Genomic DNA, 20,161 nt, shown 5'->3' with positions numbered 1-20,161 from the left:
TATTATTATTATTATTATTATTATTATTATTATTTTATATATTGTATTAAGTATTGGTGGTATTACAGTTGTTGTATTTTTGTGATTATTAATGGTATCATTTTATTCTTTGGTTCCATTTACCTTTTTTTTTTCTCTATCTCTCAGTTTCATGTATGTTGTCATCAAATTGTATGGATTATTGGCGAAAGCCTAAGATTAACTCAACGTTATTTTTGTTTGTCTTATTTTACCCATGGAACTTATACTCATAGCAGACCTGCCTACTTGAAATAGGAAAAATCTAATGCGTAGTTTTCATGGAAAAAACATCGTAGACATTGTAACTACCCTTAAAAATCACTAGCTTGTCCTTATAATGCGTGGGTGGAAATGTTTTTAACTCCTTAATGTGATAGCTCTGGCACTAGAAGTTCGTTTTCAAGAAATGGTACTTAATCAAAAACCTTTATTATATACAGCTCGGGATTTAACCGAAAATTCGTAGCTCTACGGGAATTTTCGTAGTAGTATGGAGGTCTGTTGTGGTGGTTATCAAATTATTTTTTTTTTAACCAGAAAAACTGATTGGAAACGTAATAATGATGGTGATGGTGGTAGTGATAATGGTAATGGTGGTGGTAGTAGTAGTGATGGTGATGGTAGTAATGATGGTGGTAATATTATTATTGTCATTATTGTTATTATTATTATTATTATTATTATTATTATTATTATTATTATTATTATTATTTTATTATTATTATTATTATTATTATTATTATTATTATTTGGCGCTGATATACCTAATGTGTTGCAAGCGCCGTAAAACCCTTTTAAAAATTATTATTATTATTATTATTATTATTATTATTATTATTATTATTATTATTATTATTATTATTATTATTATTATTATTATTATTATTATTATTATTATTATTATTATTATTATTATTATTGTACGTATTGGTGGTATTACGATTGTTGTATTTTTTTGGTGGTTAGTAATGGTATTGGTTTATTCTTTGGTTCCATTTACCATTTTTTTCCACTTTCATGTAGATATAACATAACATAAAATAACATATGGTATAGGGCAAAATATAAATCTATTGATTAAAGATTACAATAATGATACACGTGGTAAAGATAGTATTTCAACTTAAATGTACTCATGTATATGTGGTGTACAAACATATATCTTTAACCGTGACATGCAAAGCACACACACACACACACACACACACACACACACATACACACGCATATAGAAGATAACCATAATAATATAATAATGCATAATATATAAATACAAGATTGAAAGCCATGTCAACAGCAGTGCAAACAAGGATTATTCGTCATATATAAATCTCCCATCATATAATTCCCTGTCTACTAACATCTTGAAATAATCCATAGATTTTGCATTCTTTGTTTCAAATTTCAAACTGTTCCATTTCTGGACAATACGAATACCGTTGTTTTGCATCTAGAGACAAAAATCTTAAACTTGTCCCCTCTAGTAAAAGTAATATTAGAATATAAAAAAAAAATCAGAAAAGTCTATCATATCCAGGTCATGTACCAATCTATAAACCTGAATTAAATCCCCACGAATTCTTCTATATTTCAAACTGGGTAAGTCAAGAAATTCTAACCTTTCCTTAGAAGATAAATACTGTATTGTATAAATCTTTTTGGTAGCTCTCCTCTGTACACTTTCAATGCTAATAGATTGTCTTTTATATAGTGGGCTCCAGATGCAATTTCCGTATTCTAGAATTGGTAGAACGAGCGATTTATACAAATATAAAAATGTGTTTTTTTTTAAACACTTATAAAGGTTCTATATATTATTCCCATCATTCTGTTTGCACGACTTACACAATTATCAATATGTACATCAAAATTCAAAAGTGACTCAAAAGTAACTCCCACATCCTTTTCATAAGGCACAACGGAAAGTAGATTTGACTTAGAAGTATCGGTAAAATAATTATGACATGGATTATTTTTTCCTATATGTAATACTTTACATTTCGAAACATTAAAACCCAAATGCCATGTTGTAGACCATTTGAAAAGTGAAAATATATCATTTTGTAGAATGTTATGATGTTCAGTTGTACAATAGATCTTCGTATCGTCTGCAAGCAGTTTGCAGGCTGAATTTATGCCACATGGTAAATCATTTATATATAAAAGATATAAAAGTGGTCCCAATACGCTTCCGTGGGGTACACCGCTAATTACATTCTTAAAATCCGACCCCACCCCATTGACAATGACTCTTTGTATTCGATTATTAAGAAAGTCTTTAATCCAGTTAAAGATATTCCCTTTAAATCCATATGCTTTTAGTTTAATGAATAATCTCTCACGAGGTACAAAATCAAAAGCCTTGCGGAAATCAAGATAAACAACATCAATGCATTGATCACGATCAATTAACTTGGTAAAATCCTCCATCACCTGTAAAAGTTGAGTAATGCATGATCTCTTTGATCTAAAACCATACTGGTTATCGTTTAGCATCGTATAACTTTCAAGAAAGTCCATAACCTTACAGAGTAAGCATGTTAAGCTGGATAGGTCTATAGTTTGCAGCATCTAGTTTGCTGTCCTTTTTATGAATGGCAGTAACATTGGCGTGTTTCCATTCAATGGGTAAAGTACCAGATTCAAGAGACTTATTATATATTGTTGATAGCGGCTGTAATATTTCAAAGGTCACTTCTTTCAGTAAACGGGGATGAAGGGAAGCGGGTCCCTTGCTTTTAGTCACGTCTAAATTCAACAATTTGGCAAGTTTGTCTTCTTGTCTAATATAAATATCGGGGACGTTTAATTGATTTGTAACATTGAAAGTTGGTATATTTGTAGTGTCTTCTTGAACAAACACAGATGAAAAATAATCATTTAAAACATTAGCTTTATCTGTATCGAAAGTAACTTGGTACCATCATCTTTCAGTAAGACACTAACACCTGGTTTTCTTTTCAACTTTCTGTTTACGTATCTCCAAAAGCCTTTCGGACTATTCTTACATTCGTGTGCCAATGTACATTCATACGTTTTCACAGCATTTTGAATCGCGTATTTTGGTGTTATTTCTAACCTTGACATAATTATGAAAATTATTTGTTGTAGGATACTTTTTGATTTTCTTATACAATTTATGTTTCTTATTAATTGTACGTTTAACGTTTTTTTTTTTTTTGTCAACCACAATGGTTTATTAGATCTAAATTTTGTTACATCTTAATGGAATGTGTTTAGATTCTATACATTTTAGTTTGTCTTTAAAAAACACCCACGCTTCATTCACATCGTTGCCTTCAAGAGCATCCCAATTCACGGCATTCAGGTCTTCCCTACAAGAATTGTAATTACCTTTGAAATAATCAAAATAAACATGTGAAGGATGTTTGGCGGATGAAAGATTTAACGATATAAGGAGTGAGTCATGATCACTTTTACGCACCGAAGGCAAATGGTCAATATTATTAATCCAAAAATCATCGTTACATGTTACCAAGTCGAGTATATTACTAGTTTGGTTCAGTCGGTGTCTCGTAGCCTGTGTCACCAGCTGAATAAAGTAAGCATCCCTAATTGCCTTGACAAAAAGAGAGTCGTGAAAAGTTAGATATGTTGTCATCAAATTGTGTGATTTATTGGCGAAAGCCTAAGATTGAATAAACTTTGAAACTTTGGTATTCAGTAGTACCCTTAATTATTGTTATCGGTTGTCATTTGTTGTTATCAGTTGTTATTTGTCGCCTCATATCTACAAAAACAAAGACAACACGTCACCTTAATTCATTTTTTCCACAAGGTATTCGACTTTTTAATGCGCAACTGTGATTTAAATGAAATACTATTTTTTAAATATACACAAACAAGTTCGGACTAGAGGCCAGAGGTATGGTCTATCTCAATTTATCAAATTAATATATCAAGTGTTGCTATTGGTTCTTGGTTGTATATTTGTTTACATTTCTGTGCATTTGCATATGGGTTCAAACCGGAGGTCATGGGGACAACATGTTTCGCTTTGTAAAATTTATATATATTTTTATACATATATATATATTATATATATATATATATATTATATATATATATATATATATATATATATATATATATATATTGCTAGTAAAGAGTCAGCAATTTCGCGGGGAAAGAACTATTTTCATTCGATACTGTACTCACCATCATTTAATGAGGGCAGATTGGTAAACAACGTTGTCTGTGTAATTTGGTATATCTTCGGTTGATTTTTCTGTTTGGCCCAATAATATATTTAATAATATATTCCCTCAACTAACCCCAAGAAAAATTTTGTCAGGCATTTATTTATTCAATTTGTCATTATATCTAGAAGTATTTTAAAAACTCTAGAACAAACCTTGATAGATTAGTGAAAGTTTAAAATTTCTTAATTTGACCATTGTTTTGATTTTCAGCCGCCTTTTTGATTTGTTAAATATTGAAAGGTAGTGCAAAGCAGTCCGAGAGTTGTTTTTTTTTTTTTCTATCAGGGTTAGCTCGAGAGGTTAGTCATAAGTCTTATTAAAGGTGCTAGGAAGTTTGTTTTTCCATAAGTTAAGTAAAGGGGAGACATTCCGAAAGCTCCTACATCCCCAGTATTCTTTAAATTTGTATTTTCACCTTTGATCTTATGTCAGGCGTTTATTTGTTTTTCCTATTGGGGTTAATTAAAGGTACTAGGTTTAATTTTTTCTTGGGGTTAGTTGAGGGAATATATTATTAAATATATTATTGGGCCACACAGAAAAATCAACCGAAGATATACCAAATTACACAGACAACGTTGTTTACCAATCTGCCCTCATTAAATGATGGTGAGTACAGCATCGAATGAAAATAGTTCTTTCCCCGCGAAATTGCTGGCTTTTTACTAGTATATATATATATATATATATATATATATATATATATATATATATATATATATATATATATATCATCATATCTTGTCGCGCCAGTGAGTCAGCCAGTCCCGGGCAGTCTGGTTGCATTCCCTCAGGTCAGCATTGGTGCAGTGAGGTCCCAGTGAGCATTCGGACAGGATGTGGTCCATGGTCTGTCTGGGGTGACCGCATGGGCATTCAGTGCCCGGTGAGATTTTCCATTTAAAGAGGTTGGTGGCGGTGTTTCCCACCTTTGCTCTAGCTCTGTTCAACGCCACCCAGTCTTTTCTCTTGAGGTCTGTGCCTGCTGGGGGCTGGAGGGCATCGTTTGCTGTCTTGTCCCATTCTACCCATTTGTCCAGGCGGAAGAATGCTGAGTGATCTGGGTGAAGGCTCTCTACTGTGAGGAAGCTATTCCTTGATTTGAGCCTGCTTTTGGGACAATTGTGGTTATGAAGGGGGTGTCTCTGGTCCATTTCCTGTTTGTATTTTTGTATTTGGGCATGAGTTTCCCTCCGGATGTGTGGTGGGGCTATTCCTGCTGCACGGTAGACCAGTGGTAATGGTGTTGCTCTCAGCTGGCCCGTTACGATCCGGCAGGCGTTGTTGAGCTCGGGGTCTAGCTTGGAGGCATGGCACGATCGGGCCCATACAGCTGAGCAGTACTCCGCAGTTGAGTAGCTGAGGGCCAATGCTGTGGTCCTTAGAGTTTTAGGGTCAGTTCCCCAGTTCATGTTTGCCAGCTTTCCAAGGAGGGCATGACGCGTGGACACTTTTGCCTTGGTCTTCCTCACGTGTTCTCTGAAGGACAGAGTCCGATCAAGCGTCACTCCGAGGTACACTGGGTGGTAGTTGTACTCTAATGTCTGGCCATTCCACTTGATGTTAAGTTTTGTGTGGGCTTGGTGGTTGTTGAGGTGAAATGCACACACTTGTGTTTTCCCTGGGTTGGCGTTCAGCGAGTTTTTAGTGTAGTACTTTGTGAGGGTGTCTAGGGCATTTGTCAGTCTGCTCTCGATTGGTTGGAAGGACGCATCCTGTGTTGCGAGGCATAGGTCATCAGCATATATGAATCGGCGGATATTTGGGAACTCAGGCTGATCATTTGTATATATGTTGAAAAGTGTTGGAGCCAGCACTGATCCTTGGGGAAGACCATTCTTCTGGGTGCGCTACCTGCTCTTCCGGCCATCCATTTCAACAAAGAAGCGCCTGTTTTCGAGAAGTGACTGGATGATATTTACAATTTTCTTATTCTTTATCATTTTAGCCACTTTGAGGAGTAGGATCTTGTGATTCACTGTGTCATAGGCTGCAGTGAGGTCGACGAAGACTGTGCCAGTGACCTGTTTTGTCTCAAACCCATCTTCTATGAATTGTGTAAGGTTAAGAAGTTGACCACATGTTGACCGTCCTGGTCGGAATCCAGCCTGGTCTGGAGACATTTGTTCGTCTAGACTGGGTGACATGCGGGACATAACCATTCGCTCAAATAGCTTGTATGTGATGCACAGGAGGGAGATCGGGCGATAGCTTTTCTTGGATTTTGGATCTTTCCCCGGTTTCAGTAGGGCGACTACTCTTGCTTTCCTCCATGCACTTGGCAGCCTGTTTGTCCTTGCGCATACATTGAAGAGGTCCAATAGCCAGGATAGCGTTCTCGGGCCAAAGTGTTGAATCATCTCAGTTGTGATTCCATCCAGTCCAGATGCTTTTCCTGCCTTCAGATGGGACAAGGCCTCTAGTAGCTCCTCCAGGGTAAAAGAGTCAAGATGATCTTCACTATCCTTGAGGGCTTTGTCCATTTCACGTTTCAGGGATTTTAGTTGGCCTCGTGCTTTCTTGGCTGGTTTCCCATTCAGTAGAAGCTGATGTGCTACTTGGTCAGGTGTTACTGCAGCCACTCTTGTCTGGGTATTTTTGTCATTATTCAGTTTTGAAATTGTAGTCCAGGCCTTTTTGCTGTTTAGGGTCATATTGGTGGAGGTTATTAATTCCTTCCATCTTTCTGATCTTTCATCGGCTATCATTGATGTGAGTTCTTCACCCAGTTTTAGGGTTTCTTCACTTGATTTACTGGGTGGAGTTCCCGACCTCCCATGGTGGTCGGAGAGGTACTTGCTGTCTTTTCTATCCCCCTGTACGCCAGTGTTTAAAATAAGAAATAACAGTATATAAGAGAGAGAGAGATATATATATATGTGTGTGTGTGTGTATATATATATATATATATATATATATATATATATATATATATATATATATATATATATATATACACATTGTCGCCATAGATTCTCAACTTTGTGTTTATACATTTTTAAGCATGCCAAGTCTGTAAACGAATTTCCATTTTTTTAATGAATAAAGTATATATTATTATTATTATTATTATTATTATTATTATTATTATTATTATTATTATTATTATTATCTCAACAAAATACACACCGGCTCGGGATTTATGCACGTAAAGTTGGGGGCATAGTTGACCACATGAATATTGATTTTGAGGCTGGAATCAAAGTATTTTTGTGTTATCAGCTGTTATTTGTTGTTATCAGTATCAGTTATTTGTTATCTCGACAAAGATAAATACCCTAATTCTACCCATGTCTCGAAAACTCCACATTACAATAAATGTGGATATTCGTCTTTCCAGGTCTTTATTTAGCGTCCATATTTCTGAGCCGTAGAAGAGTGCAGAAAGTGCATAGCACTTCAGAATTCTAATTATTGCTGACATTAGCATGTTATTTGAAGAAAAGATGTATCTTTAATCTCCAAAACGTTTTCTGGCTATTTCTATTCTGGTTCGGACCTCGAGATCACTGGAGTCATTTGTAACTACACGCTGTCCTAATATTGTATGATTCAACTTGGCCTAAGCTTTTTCCATCAACTTGCATAACAGCCTTTACTTAAAATAGTTTCTCGTCATGACCATCACTTTCATCTTTTTGAGATGCATGGATTTTCATTTTCATTTTCCGAGTTCTTTTTGACCCGACTTGTTAATTCCTTACTTCATCCTCGGATAGCGGCACAGTGTCATGGGCATATACGCTAAATTATTGATATTTCTTCCAGATCTAATCCCACACTAAAAAGATGGTAGCTATTCATATCAGACAGTGCTGTCCAAAAAAAAAAAAGAAAAGAAAAGAAAAGAAAAGAAAACACATGTAGATTCCAAAAGCACACTATCAGTGTAATAGTTTGAGATCACCTATAAGTCTCACCCAGACACAATGACAAGATCCCACGAAGAGGAATACACTCAAGTGTTTAAAAATAATATGTTTAAAATAAGAAATAACAGTATATAAGAGAGAGAGAGAGAGAGAGAGAGAGAGAGAGAGAGAGAGAGAGAGAGAGAGAGAGAGAGAGAGAGAGAGAGAGAGAGATGATTTACAAGGAGAAAAAATATCATCTCCCAAAACTATAACAATACATTCGATTGTTTCCCTCCCAGCCAAAGACCCTGGCGTACAGGGGGATAGAAAAGACAGCAAGTACCTCTCCGACCACCATGGGAGGTCGGGAACTCCACCCAGTAAATCAAGTCTCTAAACTCCAGTCAACAGAGCCAATGACTTCAAAGGTAATCACACGCATTCAAACACTTATGCACACATTGTCTAACAAATAAGTAACGCCATATTTAAAAAAAACGGTTATTAAACATAATTAATTTTATTACGACTAAATAAATCATTAAAACATTTATAACATCAAAACCAACATGATATACGCTTTTGCAATGTTCTATTTATGGAGAGAAAAACAAACACCTGTTTCAATGGAAGACTTTAAAATAAGAAGACAAATTCTGCTCCGGTGAGCGTTATTATTATTATTATTATTATTGTTATTGTTGTTGTTGTTGTTGTTGTTGTTGTTGTTGTTATTATTATTATTATATTATTATTATTATTATTATTATTATCATTATCTTCTTTTTTTACATTTTTTTCTGGAAGTTCTATCCTAAGAGCAATTCATCACCTAAAATACTAAACACATTCTAGGATTTCGTCAGAGGATACACTCACACGGTTACAAGAAAAAGAAATTCATGTCCCTGAAAAAAAAAATCCATCTGATCGTTTACTTCACTTACTCGGTATTGCTGGGGGTTACACTGTTTGCCACACTACAAAGCCATTTCAGCACCTTTAAAATGGAAGATTGAAGGGTAAAAAGCGAGTAAAATCTTTCAAGACAAAGGGGCCATATTCACCCAAGATAAAAGACCAATATATTTTCCTTGACTTGTAGTACATCTGAAACCATCTAAATATGCAATGCCATAAAATCTCCACCAATGAAACAGCAAAATAATCTACAACTAACAATGATACTTATTATAACCAAATAAATATTGTCTCTACATTTGTCTGTCATGTGCATTTTTTGCGACCGCAAATATCAGGGCGATCCGCAAATTTTGGCAAATTTCCCAAAATTGGCAAATCGTGGCAAATTTTGGGAAAATTGGCAAATCGCTTGGCAAATTTTGGAAAAAAAAAGAAGCAAAAACAAAATAACGAAAAAAAAAGTGCGAAACTTGAGAAATGTTGCAGCTTTGCCTAGGCCCAAACCAAGGGAAGCTTCTCTCTACGGATAATGATCCTTTAAATGTAGCCTCCTTAAATGTAATAAATTGTCTTTTATATATATTTTTTCTGTATCGCGTGTTAATTTTTACTGAAACGCTTAGTTCTCCTCGGCAAAATTTTTTGGCAAATTTTAGGTCCCAATTTGGCAAAAAATGCAGATGACAGATTTATACAAGTTCTTTCTATTTTTATTGATACGTCAATAATCATCAATCCATATATTCCTCCTTTGCATTTCAGTAAAATAATTTATTGTTTGCCATCACAGAAAAGCTATTAAAAATACGGACTTCGGAAAAATATAATCATACAGACCATTAAAAAAACATAAACATTGCACTTGAATTAAACATTACACTGGCCCTGTGGAATTGTAAAAAAAAAAAACCCTTAAAATTATGTATGTATGTCCGAATCATTAATGACAGCGATGCAGAATGTTATATATATATATATATATATATATATATATATATCGCAGATATTATTAACCAATGTTCTTACTGATACTGATAGCTTTTTTAACCAATGGAAATATATGTTTATTTGTGATTCTATTGTGGTCATGAGTGATAAGAACATCGACTTAAGCGACATCGACTTATGTGGAGTGGTTTTTTTTTTCTTTCTTACTAAGACTAATGTTATATAGAAGAAGAGGGAGGGACCAAGAAAAATTACCGACTTGGGTAAAATTGACTTAAGCAACGTCGACGTATCCAGAGTGTACTGTTTGTTTTTGTTTTGTTTTTAAGGGTTTTACGGCGCTTGCAACACATTTAGGTTATATCAGCGCCAGTAAAAAGGAAGAAAATGGGATAGTCAAAGTTCTAGAATTACAATTAAAGCACCCAGGAAAAAGTAAGACAAAGGGGAACTGATATTATACTGATAACAAAAAGGGATCAGATGTAGATTCCAAGAGCATACCACCAATGTACTTAGTTTGAAATCACCTACAAGTCTTATCCAGACACAAGCACAACATCCAACAAAGAGGAACACACTCAGATGCTTACATTATACATTCAAAATAAAAATAATAATACACAACAGAGAGATGATTTACAAGGAAAAAAATATAATCTCCCAAAACAATAACTATGCATCTGACTGTTTCCCTCCCAGCTAGGACTCCGGCCAGTGCCAGGACAAAATCAAGTAATCTCATTCCGAGACAAAGACAGAAAGCATGTTGGAAAACAGATACAAGGGGATAGAAGACACAGTATGTACCTCCCTGCCCGCTATGGGAGGTCAGGATCCCCACCCAGTGAGTGCACTGTAAATGATTTTATGTATTCATTTTTAGTCAGTAGTATTTCTATTTGAATTGAACTTAATGAATTACATTTATTTGAAGTGTATAACATTGTTAGATTATCTTGATTGTATTCTTAACAAAATGAATGAAGAAGGATTGGCAAGAAGGGGTGTTTTCAGAATGATGCATTGATATTATTCATAAAATGGAATGAAATTGGGCGAGTTTTACAAAAACATGATGAAATTGAATATATAAAATAAAAGCACACCAACATATTGAATGACTAACAACAGTATGAATATATTTTGATTTGTGTAAAATATTTTTTTAATGCATTGACTCAATATAATTCAAATAAACACTTTCATCTTGGAACTAGCAATTAGATATTTTTATTAAATTTACCGAGATTTCTAAATTATGTGATGTCTATTCTGAATAACAATTAGGTTCAAAGTTACTTTATTACCCAAAAACAGTTTGGTGGAGCCAGATGTAATATAAACGATTAGCATGCATTGAAAATCTGATACTTGGATACCCTAAATAAAATTGTTGCACAAAACTTGGAAGAGTCAGCGCAGTGTGTGCTCAAAGACCCTCCTCCCTCCTGAAAATCAGTTTTACAAGTCAATATTTAACTCTCTCGGGTTCGTCATAATTGAAAATTGAACATATGTATTTGTTCCATTTTCCATATGAAATCCAGAGAGTAAACCCCTTATTCTAAAGGGATGAACTTGATCTAGGTCATGATTCCGTTCTGCAAATTTTATTCAAAGTGCCAGCTGGGAGATTTGAGTCTAGGCCCCCCTTAGAAGTATTTTTCATACGTGTTTAGTGTGTGCTCTTATTAATTAGGCCATTGATAATGATAATAAGAAAGATAGTAGCAATGGTTGCACAGTGTAGATGTTGTGTTCTTGAATCAGGTACCTACTTTACACAAATGAACCAACACGAGGTGTGTGTAAATTGAGCGGAATCAAGACAAGTGGGCAACCCCATAATTTTTCTAGACTATGTTCTCTTTCTATCGATCAAAAAAGTATTGGCCAACAGATAGCCTTTTAATATTAAAAAATGAATGATGCTTATTAAGAGATTTGATATAGTATGAAATGATGGTCAAGTAACTTAAGTGAACAAAAACAAATTTAACATTTTTTTATAATACAGCATAGCCCAGTAGTCTTTTGAACCAATCAATTACAGTGCAGCCCACTTATAATGCCATCTGTTATAGCGACATCCTCTCTATAGCGACGACATGAAGTACAATTTCCGATTTTTCTCTATATATACTCTACTATTAATTTTTAAAAACTCGCTCACCAAACTACATACATTTTCGTGAAAACCCTGTACAGTGACATCAATTTGGTGATAATTGCCAATTTCAAATCGACTGTAAAAGGTAAAATTTATGGTCCAATGTTTGCTTTCCAACAAATGAAATCTCATAATTGTATATAATGAAAATTCTTGATAGGTGGACCAATGATATCCAATCTCCTCTGAACCAGTTGATGTGGGCATTTTGCTTATGCGAGGCAAAGTGAAGTAAAAACCTAATTTATTGCTTCACATTGCACAAGCATTCATGGTGAGAGCCAATGCCACAGCGGTTGACCAGCTAGTGAACACTCCATACACAACAGAGCAGGCCTCAGTAATAAGATACTGCACTACTGACCCGCTATCAGAATCGCTGATTGCTGATCACACGCACGAATATGGAAATGAACCACAATGTCTATTCCTACTTCTACCAAATTGAACAGAAAGTGCGGACAATGATATCTTTGGTGCGCGAGCGACATGTCAATATTTTCAAAGTAGCCTACTTCAGCTGAGATTGCTGCTACAGATACTTGGAAATAGACTGGAAACATTCTTCTCAGACTTTCCCAGTGAAGGTGCATAAACAGTATATTAGCTACTATTTTAAACCAAAGTGAATTCTTTTGTATGTCATGAGGGATGCCAACTCCAGACTAATAGACAATTGTGTAACTGAAGCAAGATAAGATTGTTTTTACTGTAAATAAATGAGATGCTAATTTACTTTTATATAACAACAATGGAATAGAAATCTGCTTCAATTTACGAATACCGATGAGGTTGAAGTTTTGGGTTTCCCATTTGTTTGTTTTTGTTTTTAAGGGTTTTATGGCACTTGCATCAAATTTAGTTTATATCAGCGCCAGTAAAAAGGAAGAAAATTGGATAGTAAAAAACATTCTAGATGTACAATGAAAAGGACTTGAGGAAAAAGTAAGACAACGGAGAATGTTAAAAATAGGGAACAAATGTAAATTCCAAGAGCACACTATCAGAGTACTTAGTTTGAGATCACCTAAAAGTCTCACCCAGACACCAGCACAAGATCCCGCTAAAACGAATACACTCAAATGTTTACAAATCACATGTTAAAAATAAAAAATAAAAATAGCAGTATAGAACAGAGAGATGATTTACAAGGAAAAAGTATCATCTCCCAAAACTATAACCATACATTCAACTGTTTCCCTCCCAGCCAAGGACACCGGCCAGGGTCAGTACAAAACTTAAGTAATCTCATTCCAAGACAAAGACAGAAAGCAAGTGGAAAACAAATACAGGGGGATATAAAACACAACAAGTACCTCCATGCCTACTATGGGATGTCGGGAACCCCACCCAGTTTCCCCTTTGTCAACAACCCTATAGACAGATGAAAGACCAGAGGATGACATTGTTTATTTGCCTCATTAACAGCATCCTCTCATTCATCGTATTTTGTTGACAAAGGGGGAGCCCAAAACGTTAATATCATTATCATCCGTGTTTTTAAATTAAATAGAAATTCTTTTTCCATTTTATTTTTGTTATTTAGTTTTCGAGCTTCAAGCAGCTACATTTGCATTACTTTCAACTTTTAAAAGGAAAGTTAGCTAATGAAGTACCATTTTATAGTGCCAAACGACTTCAGATTTTCTTGTGTTAACTTATGTTCAATAATCAATAATCTTTTCAAACTGAAAAATTAGATAATGGAATTCAGGAGTAAATTCTACTAAAGGCAGTTTGGCTTTACCGTCCTTATACTATATCAGAGGGTGGAAATCTTTCATTTTTTCTATTCTTATATAAGACGATAAATCTGACTTCACAAAAAAAAAAAGAGAAAACAATTAAACTAAATAAATAAATCAAACCCTTCAATATGCAGGAACTGCAATTAAAACATTAAAAATGATTTATCTTTTTAATTTTATAAAACTGTAACAAAGAGGATCACATAACTGATATGCTTAAATCAATGGGTCAAAAGGGACAAATTGAATCACATTTTTAAAATAGCATTGCGTTAACTATACAAAATCACAATAATATTAATACACGATGTAAATATGTTTCTTGAAGCGTTGTATAAGTAAAAGTTTGAATATCAATGCAAAACAATATGTGATATCAACAATGTGCCTACAATACAGACTATTTACACGGAAATAGATCAATAATAAAGATGAGAATATTGATACAGGAAAAGTGTGTGATGGCAGTAAGACAGATCAATGGCGATAAAAACAATGAAAAATTAAAACTGATAATCCAATATTTATTTTGAGTCTGTCTGCAACTTTTTAGAGTTTATCATCATAAGCATTACTATCATCAATTAATGACGTAAAAAGGGCTCACAGAGCAGAAGTTTATTCTGATTTCTGTGGCTTCCAATTAATGGTAACAAATATATTGATTACATAATGTAAAATAAAATATGATGTCATGCAGACTTGAGTATTCTTTTCTTTTTATATTGGTTGCGATAGAGAAAAAATGGAAAAAAGTAAGATGCTATTTCAATATATAAAGAAATCAGAAACATTTTAAAATGTGCAAGCAACAGGAACATGATCTGAAGATAATATTTGCTAGGTTTGATTAAAAATCCTCAATTGGTTAAAGAATTGTGCCAATTATACCAAAGTCATTTAAAAATCACAATATCAAAATTTCAAACTTGCAATTTGTATTGCACATCAACGCGCCTCCTAATAATCTAGGTCTGATTCTAGTTCACCAAATAGACATATGAATTTAAAATGAAAAAAAACCCATTGGATTCTGTCCTCCATTTTGTGGTTACTTTTATTTGAAAAGCAGTTGTCAATGTAATTCATTTTGGAGCTTTAAAATCTCAACACTCTAGTGTTTGTTCAACAAACTAGATACGCTAGTTCTTTTTTTGCTTCATTTATTTAAGAGATTAAGGAGCAGGCACCTGTGTAAGATAAAGAACTGAACAAGTGTGTATGAAAGGTGCCAGACAAAGCAAAAAAGAAAAATACAAGAAAAAAAAAACATCCCAAAAAATCAGTCGACCTCGTATTAAATCAACTTAATTTCATTTGTTTGAAAAAGTTAAAGATTGGAACAAGGGTTTTCATTGAATGTAACAAAAGCATTTGAAAAGGGTTGGAGTGCGATTATAAATTGAGATATCTTATTTATGAATTTGAGCAAACAATGCATCAAATTTGGAAATTATCTAAAGCTTTGTTCAGTTAAGCATTCCATTCTATTTCAGTTACATTTTTTCTTGAAAAGACCCGAACAGTGTTATTCAGCACCATCATTGAACAACAAATGAAAGTAATCTCTTTTGTAGGCAATGTTTGAGGAAATGGCCTTGTCAAATAAACTCAAAGTTCAATGCAAAGATTTTCTGATGGCGGTTTTTTGCATCGCACGTTGCAATTTTTTACAAATTTTCGAGATTTTCAATTTTCAAATTTAAAATCAATTTTTTAAAAAAAAGGCAGAATTTTTTTCTTTTAATTTGATAGCTCGTGAAGAACATGAAAGACAATTAATCAATGTTTCTTTTTTACTATTTCATTTTCTTCCTTTTTACTGGTGCTGATATGACCTTTACATTTGTTCACAAGCGCCGTGAAACCCTTAAAAACAAACAATTACCTTTCTCTTTCATGAAATAATTAGTAAAATTAATCGCCATTTTTGCAAATTTTATTTGCAAATTTCTCGCAAATTTTGCTGTTTTTAGCATGCAAAATTTGGGATTTTACTTGCAAATTCAGGATTATTTTTTTTTGCAAAAAAAACCGCCATGTCAGGATTTTGCAGTACTGGTTCAAAACCAAGTCTGTCAGGTCAGTGATCAGAAAATTATCTACTGTCGATGGTTTAGGTCCCTGAGATATTCCTTGCGAAAGTTCAATTCGAAAAATCGTAAGTAAATTCAAAAAGTACAATGGGATATCACCAATGAAGAAGTGCCGGTCTGGCAGAAAGTGAACAAGAACAAGGGACGACGTGTTAATTGTCCGTGAATATGTTGAAAACAAACTCAAAAAATTGATCAGACGACATTCACAGGAGCTAGTATTGAGTTGTTATACAGTCCATACAATACTGAGAAAGGATTTCAAATTTACAACAATTGTTGAACCTGTAAAACATTTTTTTTTGTTTGTTTGTTGCTTTAGGTCTCTTCCAACACAATTGAGGTTATATGAGAGACCGCTGAAACAAAAAAACAAGCAATCTAACAAAAATAGTACAAATGTCAATCAAAAGCATAACCTAAAGATATCATAAGCTAAATTATAAATAACCAAGAACAAACAGGCAGAGGATTTACAGGAAAAAAAATATCCCTGTCAAAAATACAATCACAAACCAAAGAAGCAGGATAGGCTAGTAAAGAGAAGAAGAAACGACATCACTATCGGATCGTACACCCATGCGAACATCATGGGTATATGATTCAAGGGTGATGCTCCCATCCAACCACCCGCCTGTAAAACATGAGCTTCTTCGGAGGGATAAGTTAGTGCGAATGGAAATGATTCTTGGTTTAAAGGAAAAATGGAGAATGATCCTGACTGGATACACCACATATGGTTTTCCAATGAGACTCATTTTTATCTGAATAACATCAACCGACGTTCAAAAGTAGACCAGATTCAGTGAGCCAGAGATCATTACCCCTAAGTTACTGAATGGTGTGCTATGAACAGCACTTCCATCATTATTTTTTTTTAAGATGACAATGGACACATAGCTAGAATAACTCATTTGAACTATAGAGGAACTGTCAAATAATTTATTCAATGTTTGAAATATAAAAAAGTAAACATGGATAAAGAATGGTTCCAACAAGATGAGGCCACGCCTCAAGCAGCTACTGCATCCCTCAATTTCTTACAGGATCACTTTGGTGATCATATAATTTAAAGACACACAGACTTAAGTCCCATGGACTTCTTTTTGTGGGGGTATTTGAAAAATAAAGTGTAAAAAAACTCACCTAAAAACATGAAACTAAAGACTGAACTTAGCCGTGTCATTCGGGAAATGTCTACTGATGTTTGCCAGCAAACTTTGGACAATTTTGTGAAATACGTGGACATTTGTTTGAGTCAAAAAGGGGACCACTTTGAACATCAGCTTAAGTAAAATTCAACAGAAACAAGAACTCAACTTAACAGCCCAAATATTTAAGGTAGGCTCCTTTATTTAGTTCATTGCTTGTTCTGTGACTTTGAAAATGTTCAAAACTTCTCAAATTTGCATTCAAAATTGTTTTCAGAAAAAGCAGTACTTATTAAGTTTTGTAATTTTAGTCTTCTTTATCAAACCTACCGTATGTGAATTTCCACGAAAAAAGGTCAAAATAAAATATGTATGATTTGATTTATAAAAATTTTTTAAAACAGGATCCGCATCAAGAGTGAAAAGAAGTGGCTGAGTGGTTAAGGCATTGCAGTGTGACCTGGAAGGTCCCAGGATTGAGGCACTTCAGGCACATTCAGTTTTTTTTCCTTGGGCAAGATTATTAACCTCCAATTTGCTCACTTGGACAACAGGAGTAATTCCTGTTGACATCAGACATCTTGTTTGATGAAATATGTATATTCCTTCATGGAATGCCTAGTCAACGATATCTTATGGCTAGGCCTAGTTCGTGAATATTTTGTGTGTTTGTGTTTATAAAACTACTGACACTCCAACACTGTTTCCTCGAACTCATTTGAATGTCCAGAATTTTTTCATTATTATTCTTTGTTGTCATTACATTCCTTCCTCGAACTAATTTTTACCTCGAACACGGTCTCCTTAAACTAATTTCACTCATCCAATGTAAAAAAAAAATGTAATGAGTGTTGGTTTTTTTAATGCCCCCCGTGATATTTACCACTGACGATTTACTGTGACATTGTCGGTTACGTATGTGTTTATCTTGTGTATATCTACACTGTAGGTGTGTCTAAATACATGCAGACACACACAGCCACTCACACACTTCATCGCTGTTTCGCATAACCGACACTTCTCTGCTTATTCTTATCATTTCGTCATTCATTCTAGGTTCAATGCCATATGCCAAGATTAGCTAATGATTGGCTACGACAGTAAATGAATGTTGTGACATAGCAATCCACTCGCCCTCTACACACATACATCCAACAGCTTGTAGCATGTCATGTATTAAGTTATCTCCCTCAACATATCAATAAAGTAAATAAACAATAAATTTCCTTTTTTTCTTCCTTTAAAGGAAATTTGTCTTAGGGCCTATTCCAAGGGAAGACTGGAATAATCCAGATTTCAGCCTAGGACAGCATCGCATATTGAGCTAGGGAGAGTTGGTTTTTTTTCCCTGAAGGCCACATAACACTATGGATATTTGAACTAGGTATCTTTCAGGACATGGCAAAGTCCATACTGCTGAGCCTCAATGCCCTGTTATGGCAAGGCACGGATTCATATGTCCCAAGGAGTTCGAGGAAACTGTGCTAGAGTGTAATACTATACTATATCATTTTCGGTATAACATGGGCCTTGCTGCAGGCAAACAGTGTGTAGCACAAAACACACACACACACACATATATATATACAAAACAGTCAAAACACACCAAAAAAGTGATTTAGGCCATTCGGGCAGTTTCCTTTGAAATTCGGCTATAACAGGTTCTATTGTATTTTCAATATATTTTCCAGAAAATTTGTGTACATAAATTTCACAATAAGTAATTGGTTTGAAATTTCAGACTTGATCTGTTATGGTTCAGCTGTTGCAGGCTTCTAAACATTTCTGGGGTTTTTTTTTCCGCACCTGATATATGAAAGCAATTTTGAAATGTTACATTAATGAAATCAATTTTGAAATGTTACATTAACACAATAGTGAGCCATATGTTTTTAAAGTCAATACGAGACTAGAAATCGTCCAAATGATGTTCAAAGGTCAACAGTCATCATTCATAGTACATTTGCATTTACATAGGTACAACTTTAGTAATTGAAAATAATGGTTAAGGGAATATGGCTTAAATTGTGAAGTATTTAGAATGTATTTGATTCTTTTTTTGTTTGTTTGTTTGTTGCTTTAGGTCTCTTCCAACACAATTGAGGTTATATGAGAGACCGCTGAAACAAAAAAACAAGCAATCTAACAAAAATAGTACAAATGTAAATCAAAATCATAACCTAAAGATATCATAAGCTAAATTATAAATAACCAAGAACAAACAGGCAGAAGATTTACAGAAAAAAAAAATATCCCCTGTCAAAAATACAATCACAAACCAAAGAAGCAGGATAGGCTAGTAAAGAGAAGAAGAAATGACATCACTATCGGATCGTACACCCATGCGAACATCATAGGTATATGATTCAAGGGTGATGCTCCCATCCAACCACCCGCTATTTGATTCTAATACTTAAATCAAATACTGAAAAAATGTACATTCTCTTTAACCATTAACATTAGTCTTAGAGCTTACAATCACAGACAGGAAATGATCTAATCATTCAAGGGGATCATCTTACAAATAAATATTTATATTAGATATCAATATTTGAATGATTTAATTATGCATTCTAAGCTAATACATTTCTCAAATGAATTCACATGAAAATAATATTATGTACAAGCAAACTGTCTGCATCAAAAAAAAAAAAATCATAATACACTCAGTGAGATTTTGCCATGTTTTTGCCACGATGAAGAATGCTTATGCATATGAAAAAGGTTTACGAGACAGTGAATGTCACAAAAAAAAGAAAACATATACTCATATCATGGAAATTTCTATTGATAAATGTGACCCGCTATCTCAAAACAGTATTATGTTGAGTGTATCTTGTACTTAAAATTTAATTTTATGCCCAACACATAAAGTTGGAATTATAATAAATGCCTTCATTAAAGTTAGTGATTTTCTTTTTCGAGACTTCAAATAACTTAATTCCTTAATTCTTATTATTTTAATTTTATACTCATTCTTTTCATCTATTTTTTTCACTGACATAATACAATATTGGCATAAT

At 34.0% G+C, this 20,161-nt stretch overlaps 1 protein-coding gene across 2 annotated transcripts in view; it reads right to left on the bottom strand.

The window, feature by feature from the left end:
• Positions 1-8,594: 8,594 nt before the first annotated feature.
• LOC144978797 (F-box only protein 32-like) overlaps positions 8,595-20,161 on the bottom strand; it is a 38,819-nt gene continuing 27,252 nt past the window's right edge. The window contains exons 9-10 of one of the 2 annotated variants that reach the window (XR_013646599.1): positions 16,622-20,161; positions 8,595-16,272 (exon numbers count right to left, since the gene is read on the bottom strand). The exon at positions 16,622-20,161 is cut by the window's right edge and continues 1,076 nt beyond it. The gene's annotated coding sequence lies outside the window, so the exon portion shown is untranslated. The other variant, XM_078925305.1, reaches the window with a different exon arrangement.

This window comes from Berghia stephanieae, chromosome 1, assembly GCF_034508935.2.
Source record: "Berghia stephanieae isolate SIO BIC M18660-M18661 chromosome 1, UCSD_Bste_1.3, whole genome shotgun sequence".
In the NCBI taxonomy this organism is placed as follows: Eukaryota; Metazoa; Mollusca; class Gastropoda; order Nudibranchia; family Aeolidiidae; genus Berghia; species Berghia stephanieae.
Note: the sequence above shows the minus strand (reverse complement) of the source record. Positions and strands in the feature narration are given on the sequence as shown.